The sequence below is a fragment of the Ceratosolen solmsi genome, unplaced genomic scaffold (assembly GCF_000503995.2).
Source record: "Ceratosolen solmsi marchali unplaced genomic scaffold, CerSol_1.0 scaffold10, whole genome shotgun sequence".
Classification (NCBI taxonomy): Eukaryota; Metazoa; Arthropoda; class Insecta; order Hymenoptera; family Agaonidae; genus Ceratosolen; species Ceratosolen solmsi.
This window is the reverse complement of record NW_011948412.1, coordinates 9,159,587-9,167,113: the sequence shown is the minus strand read 5'-3', so window position 1 is coordinate 9,167,113 and position 7,527 is coordinate 9,159,587.

Below are 7,527 nucleotides of genomic sequence, written 5' to 3'. Positions count from 1 at the left end.
CAATTCACATGCATTTAAATTATAATATTTTTATTGTTGCCATTATTATGACATTTGATCTTTCCATATTTCGCTATTTAAATTGGATATTTGACACGAAACATTTATCGTTTAATTCCAAGCATATTTATTTGTAATAGTAGATAGTAACTTAAATACCGTCTATTAGGAATAACATATTAGAACATTAGCTGAAATATCATACATTTTTAAATATTTAATGTTATACTATATTTAAACGGTATTCGTGTAATCGATCAAAATTTAGATATTTCTTAAATTTCTATTATAAATACATTTCTTTATTTTATATAAATGAGCTTATTTATTTCTTTATACATTCACATAATTTGAACGATTTAAAAAAATTGCGCGCGCACACACAAACAAACAAACAAACACACACGCACGCACGCACGCACGCGCACACACACACGCACATATATATATATATTGTAAATTAAAAATCTGGGATATAAAGAGAACTTAAAATGTACATTAACTATTGTTTCAAGTTATGAAGGTAGTGGGTAACAAAAGCATTGAACTATTTCTGACTTGCATTAAATTTTATTCATAGAAAAAAAAATGCTAAATACTTTCCCAAAGAGCTCAGCATTTGTAATTATATTAAAATTACATGATTTCAAGAAATCACGATTTACTTCTATTTATACATATATGCAAGTATATTTAAGCACAAAATGTTATTATATAAAATCCACTGAAATGTAGAAATTTGAAATAACAGTAAAGGTGACGACGAATGGAGAAAAATTGAGTCACGTTTTTTTTTTTTTATAAAAGCTTATCTACACTAACCGATATTAAATAATCTTGGCATAAATAGTTGAATTATTCATTGATATTCGTATGTAAAGTTTGAATAATCGAAACTATTTTGATTCAAAAGATTCCCAGCGTAAATGTTTAATTGAGATTAAGAGTATCCAGATTCGGGCGGAAATACAAAAATGAAAATTGAAAGTTGAAACGAAGAGGAAGAGCAGAGAAGTGCACGACTCGCACCTACACGTCGCAAGTATAACAACATAATTATAGATATTGATTTCTGAAGAAAGCGGGACTGAACGAGGTTACTCGCGGCGCAGGGACGAGCCGCACATTCGTCAGATTAGCAACTCGTGCTTTCCCCTCCCCCCCCCCGCCATCGCCCCCCCCCCCCCCACAATCTCTCTCTCTCTCTCTGTCTGTCTGTCTCTCTCTCTCTCTCTCTCTCTCTCACTCTCTCATCCAACTGCCTAATAATAAGCTCATCTTGGCATTCTATTAATCGTGAAAAGCCTATTTTTTGTTCTCCCTTTGAGACGCGCGATTACACGCGAATTGTCAAATGCGGCCGTGTATGATAAGCGGGACTCGGGGCCTCGTTATAAGGAACGCAAGAATTTCCAAAAATTAAACATTATAACGAGAATGTAATTAGAATGTAGCAGGACAAATGAGATGATGCGCGCACTCGCGAAAACCGTACCCGATGTGCCCAATAGAAATATGAAAGGGAGAGTCTGTGGGGCGGGTGGGGGGGGGGGGGGTGAATTCACGTCAATATAAATAAAATAGCCCGAAAGAGGATGGACTGTTCAGCGGTCTCCAGGCGCGTAATCTTCTCCAGGAGCTTAATAAATACAGACTATAAGTACCCCCGCGCGGGAACTCCTTTTGTCCGCGCGTCAATGGATTCCGTTATGCGTCCTCGCGCGCAATCCGCACGCTTCGCACCCACCGCACTTCCTATCGATTCTGTCTCGATCCACACGACCATACCATCATCCCCTCTGACCCACTGACTATTGATTTTACCAACGATTCCAAAATATGCGCTCCCCCGGCTGGCTGCGCCGCCTACGCTGCGCTTTTTCGATTCTATCTCGAGCGGTCACTTTTCAAACGACGCTGCCCGACCTTGGACAGCGAAATAACAATAGGTGCCAATGCCCTTCACTTATTACTCTCTTGCTCCTAGTTTTACCCCGCGACCCACCGAAACTAACCTCCTTAGCATTTGACACAAATGAATTTTAAGGTTATCGATGCGTCTCGCGCGTCGTGTGGTTTACTGTTTTTACGCCACGCACTTTCAAACTCGTTCGAGCCGATGTTGCTGACGACTTAGTACAAAGTATCCGTGGATTATATCCTTTGATCGCTACGAGCCTCTCACCAGTCCTCGACTCCTATCCAGCATACATTATTCATAATAAAATTACAATTTTACAAGTTTAAAATCAACGTTCTAACCTATGACATGGAAGAAAGTATTAACGTGTTACTATTCGTCTTCCGGTTAACGTTAGTACACTGCATTAAGGAGATGCTATTTTGATCCAATCGATAAATCAAGTTCGCTAATTATGTCAGTGACTTATTACATATATCGCACATCCACTACATCGATGCACTAAACCGAAGTGAGCCACTATTTATTTTTAGTTATGTTTCTCTATTATGACCGATTACTCAGACTGGATTATAAAAATCGGTACCTTTTTTTTTCTTTCCTTCTAGTGAGAACGCCCTTATTGCAAATCAACAAATTTCGACTCTTGGGAATGAAATTCAAGTACGCAGGATTGCAATCAAAGAGCAATATAGGCAGGCAGTAAGGAAAACCAGCCAAGGGAATAATTTTCGACGCGCCTACGTATAATATAGATAGGACAGGTATCGTATGTGATGCAGTGACACACATTGCATCCTCATTTCCTCGCGCGCGTCCGTTTAATATGCACGTGTCGAGCGTTCCCCGAGTGTCACCCCCCCCTCTCTCTCTCTCTTCCTCCTCCTCTCCCACCATCCATTACATATATATGCGGTTCGGCGAAATAGCCAGCGGCGAATAACGCGAAATGTTGCGAAGGTCGGTCGTACGCCAACGTTAAACAAGAGCGCTCGTAAAGTAACGCAAGCTAGTGTCGGCAGTTAGGTGGCAATATTTTTACCTTCGACTCGTTTGACGCTCGTACGTACCGAGGCCTCGTGAATTAGAGGCGTAAAGGGAGAGAACGGGGGGATATACCGTTCGACGCAGCGATTCAAGCATAAAAGGAAACCGAGGCGCAAGGCAATCGGTCCCTTGCGAGGCTCTTCTTCACCAGGGCCTACTGTCCGAGTATGAGAGGCGCAACCCGACAATAGGCCCATGTGGCAAGGATCCCACAGCATCTTGTCTTCGTTTTCGTACGGCAACGCATCGTCGTACTTGCAGAGACCCTCGGGTATCGCCGCCTGGTAGTCGCTCCCAACCATAATCGTCTTTTTCCACTCTTCCTCGTCTGGACTGTAGTCGCAATCGTCCTCTTCCTCCTCGCTCTGGGGCCGTGAAACACTGCGCAGCAGCCGGGAGGAACCGCCACCACCGCCACCGCCACCGCCGCCACCACCACCACCACCACCACCACCACCACCACCGCTCTCGCACACATCGGCTCACCCAACCGTGTATGCATTCACATACGTACATATCGGTCGGCACTATCGATTATTTTACTTTCATATGGCACCTTCCCCTATTCCGAGCGCGTCCGCCCTTTCCCTGCCTCCTCCACCGTCACTTGGAGCGACGCAACGTCGCGTATAGAGCGGCGGTATCGACGTTACATCGCCACTGCTTCTTCGCGTATAGAGCGGCGGTATCGACGTTACATCGCCTCTTCTTCTTCCTCCCCCCCCCTCCCATACCCCTCCTCGCCCCCTTACGCCACCTCACCGCCCACAGTCGGCACGCGACCGACCAAGAGACAACGCGGCCGACATCCTCAGGGCTGGCAAAATGAACCCGACGCGAGGCTCGCTCGTGCCTTCGTAGCATGCGCACGACCCCCTCGCCTTGCTGGGATCCCCGCGATCACCGTCGCGGGGCCGCGTTTCGGGTATCGATCGACAGATCTCGCGGACGGCATTAATTTCACGACGGACAGTGGCTTCTCTCGCGATTCCTTCGGCCTTCGTGCTTTCGGCGCACAGAGGGTCGCTCATCGGGGTGCTTCTCGCATGTCGAATGAGAGCGCTCCGAGCTCCATATGGAGCGCGGAGAGAATGGAAAATCGGTTTTGAGCGCTCGGTGGAAGCCAGGGGCCCCTGACGCTATGAGCTGTCTATTCAGAGTATTAGGGGTGGATAGTTTGGGCCTGAATAAGCTTTTGAAATATTAGGTACATTGTATGGTTTTATTGGTTTTTCGAACCGTCCGAAAGCAGCATATGTTTAGCCGCGCGCCAGGATATTATTCAATTAAAGGCGGATTTAATATCTGTCGTAACCCTTAAGCGCTCCATCACCTTTATCCACCATTTGCTTTTTTTGTTTTCTCATAATATTTTAGAACCAATGGACTCTAATGTCATTGGGTTCTGTGGTATGTCAAGAATTTTAACGCCTGTAAACTGTCGTGGCCCTTATATATGAAATTATCGAAACGAGCATTAACGCTCGTAACGTAGCTACACGATTCAATGTTACCATGTCAATAGCCAGCACTAAATGAAAAGCAAACGTTTAACAGCAGATGACTTACGCAAAGATATTTATAAGATATCTTTTCACCGTATTAAAACAAAACAAAACATAAAAAAACAAACAAACAAAAAAACAAAAAAAAATAAAAACGGAACAAAAAAAAAACAAATTTTGATTGGATTGAATAATCATGAAATTAACGATAACGAGCCGATAAATGTGTTTATGACTCTTACATTCTTAAATCTTTTTAAACATGCCAACAATATTCATACTTTCCCCACATTTGATGCAGCGCAGCGAATTCATAAGAAACATTGCAAGAGTTCCAAAAATATCATAATTCAATTGTCTAAGAATTATTTCATGGTGGATGGTGGATTGGGGGGGGGGGATTTACAAAATCGAAATATTGTATTTTAGTAATTTTCTCTCTACGCTTTCGTACGTTTTATATATTATTTGTAAGCCCTAAATAGAAAAACAAGGTTTTCTCTAGCCTTAACGATAAGCTAGAATAAAAATAATACTGGCACTCTCAATTACTTAAGATCCGCTTATTTTGTATACGTGAAAGTATCGTTTATCTAAAAGAAAACGGGGCACGTGTTTTTTTGTATATCCAATAAAATTACGAGGCAGTATTTGTCAGTTACATGAAGTAAATACACAAAAAATACAGCCGACTTATTTTCACCCCAAACGAATAGAGTTTATTGGCGACGGTCTTATTTCCGGCTTGACCGTATTACACACCAATAGCGTACAGAAAGACTTATAAATTATTAGTTTTTGCTTATTGCTTAGGGAGACTAGCACAACTTAATACATAGAGATCACATAAATCGTTATTTCTAAAGAGGAACTAAGCTAAGAGCAGTCAAGCTTATCAATGCCGGGACAAGAATTTTTGCTCGTTAGTGATACAATCGTTGGCGCGATATAAGGGACGATTTGCGGAATCGTTCATTAATAAAGAGTAGAATATCGAGACTGTGCAAAGGGCCGGATAGAAAAGTTATTCCCTAAGGTCTTGAAAGAGGAAAATAATTGGGATATGGACGAAATCATGCATTACATTATCGATTGATTAGGATAGATGAAATTGTTGCCGACGATGGGAATGCGGTGATCACGCGAGCCACGGCCCTGATGATAATTTCAGTGGAAAGATACGGGGGAACGGCCGAGGAAGCCGACGCGAAGGGCAGAAAAGTCGAGAGCGCGACGCTACTTGAGGCCTGGGGGTTGATCGTCATCTGGCGACATCCCTGATTCGCAGGCCTCCTACTTAAGGTACTGGTCGACCCCACCATGCCCGTGTTGGTGCGCGCGTCCCCTCTCCTTTTCCCCTTCGCGGGCGTATCGAATTCGTTACAGATCCCCGCGCTGGAAATCTCCGCCCCTTGAAAAGCTCGCTCTCTTGCTCGCACTAGTGTGCGATTTGTAGAATCGGCCCTTTCTTTTTCCTTTTTTCCACACCGGGCACCATGCGTCCTCGCACTCCCTCGTAATTCTAAGTGTGCGTGCGTGCGTGCGTGCGTGCGTGCGAGAATTGCTCGGTTTGTTTGCCATCATCGCCGTGCGTGTGTGTGCGTGACGCGCGCGCACTCATGTGAGTCAGGGATGAATCGAGCGGCGCCCCTCGTGCCAACGATCCCATCGATTTCTTCAGTTCGACAATCTTCGGGCATTCCCTTCTGAGCCTCGATATCGCTCAACCTCAGACTACGTGTCAATTATTGGGCCCGAGAGACAGCCCATGGCTCACGATGGACTAAATCCACGGACCGCGCGCCCTCGATCGCGCGTCACTTTTTGCATCCAGCACTGGGCTCGGCTCCTCACGCACAGCTGCGGCCCGTCCGAAAAAACCGGGACGATGGCCGTGTCGGCCCCGGGGGTGGGGAGGGAACGGGGGGGGGGGGGGTTGGGGGGGGGGGGGGGGGGGGGGAGAAAACGGCTGCGTGCGATCTCTCCCCCAGTCGAGCCCGAGCGCCTCTCATAGCTCCATCGGCACGGATGCGCGACGAATAATCGAAGCCCTCGGTCGAAAACCTCTCCGACGGAGCTGACGTCACCGAGCTGACGCGGGGGTGCGCACAAGGGGGACGAGCTTGCGCACGGGGGGTCCTTTGACGGAGAGTCCTGCGCCTCGGCCGAGTCGCGTCTTCTCGTCCGCGCGCGTAGTCTCGCCTGGAAACGTCCTTCCGTTCGAGAGATTCTCGTTGCTATAGAGGCCAGATCAGCGCCGTATCAGGTCCGTGATCAGGCCCAAAAATTACGAACGTGCAGCAGCCGAAGAGTCCCGAGGTGAGCCGAGGGGTCTTCTTGCGCGCCGAAGGAAGCCCGAGGCTATCGGCTCCAATAGCATTGATTCGCGTATCGACGCGCTCGGACTCCAACGCCCGAGCCCCCACCCACCCTCTGGGGTCGCTTCCCGCTCCCCTCTATTGGGGGGATGCGTCGCGCTCTCGAGCTTCGATCGACGCTGCGGAAAATCGACGCCCGTCGCTTCGGCAGTCGATGGGACGCCCATCTCGCCGTCAGCATCCGTCGCGATACGCCAGCCTCCAGTGATTCCTGATCGACTTCTCGCAGTCCAGGAACCTCGTATCTACGCGCGATGGCCGCCCCCCACGAGTGTCGAGATCGATCCCAGCATTGACCCGCAGGACGGCCCCAGTCCGCCTCCCGCCCACCCGTCGTCGCCGCCGTCCTCGGCCCGAGCGCGGCTACGGCGTCAAGCCCGCGGCAGCGGTCACGAGGCACCGGGAAATCGATAGCTCGGCCCTCGATGCCTGCTCGCTGAGCGCCGGCGCACGTGCGCGCACCTGGAGCCGCGGCCGGTCGACCCCCTTCTCTCGAGGCGGCGGCCATGGCCGCCTGAATCCACGCGCCGGCGCACATGGACAGCCTGGGCGAGGGGCCCGCGCCTCGGCGGCTGCGAGGCCTCGGCGCCGGCGCGTCGATAACCGGTGGGGGAAGTACCGCCGTCAAACCGGCGCAGCAGCAGCAGCAGCAGCACCACCACCACCACCACCATCA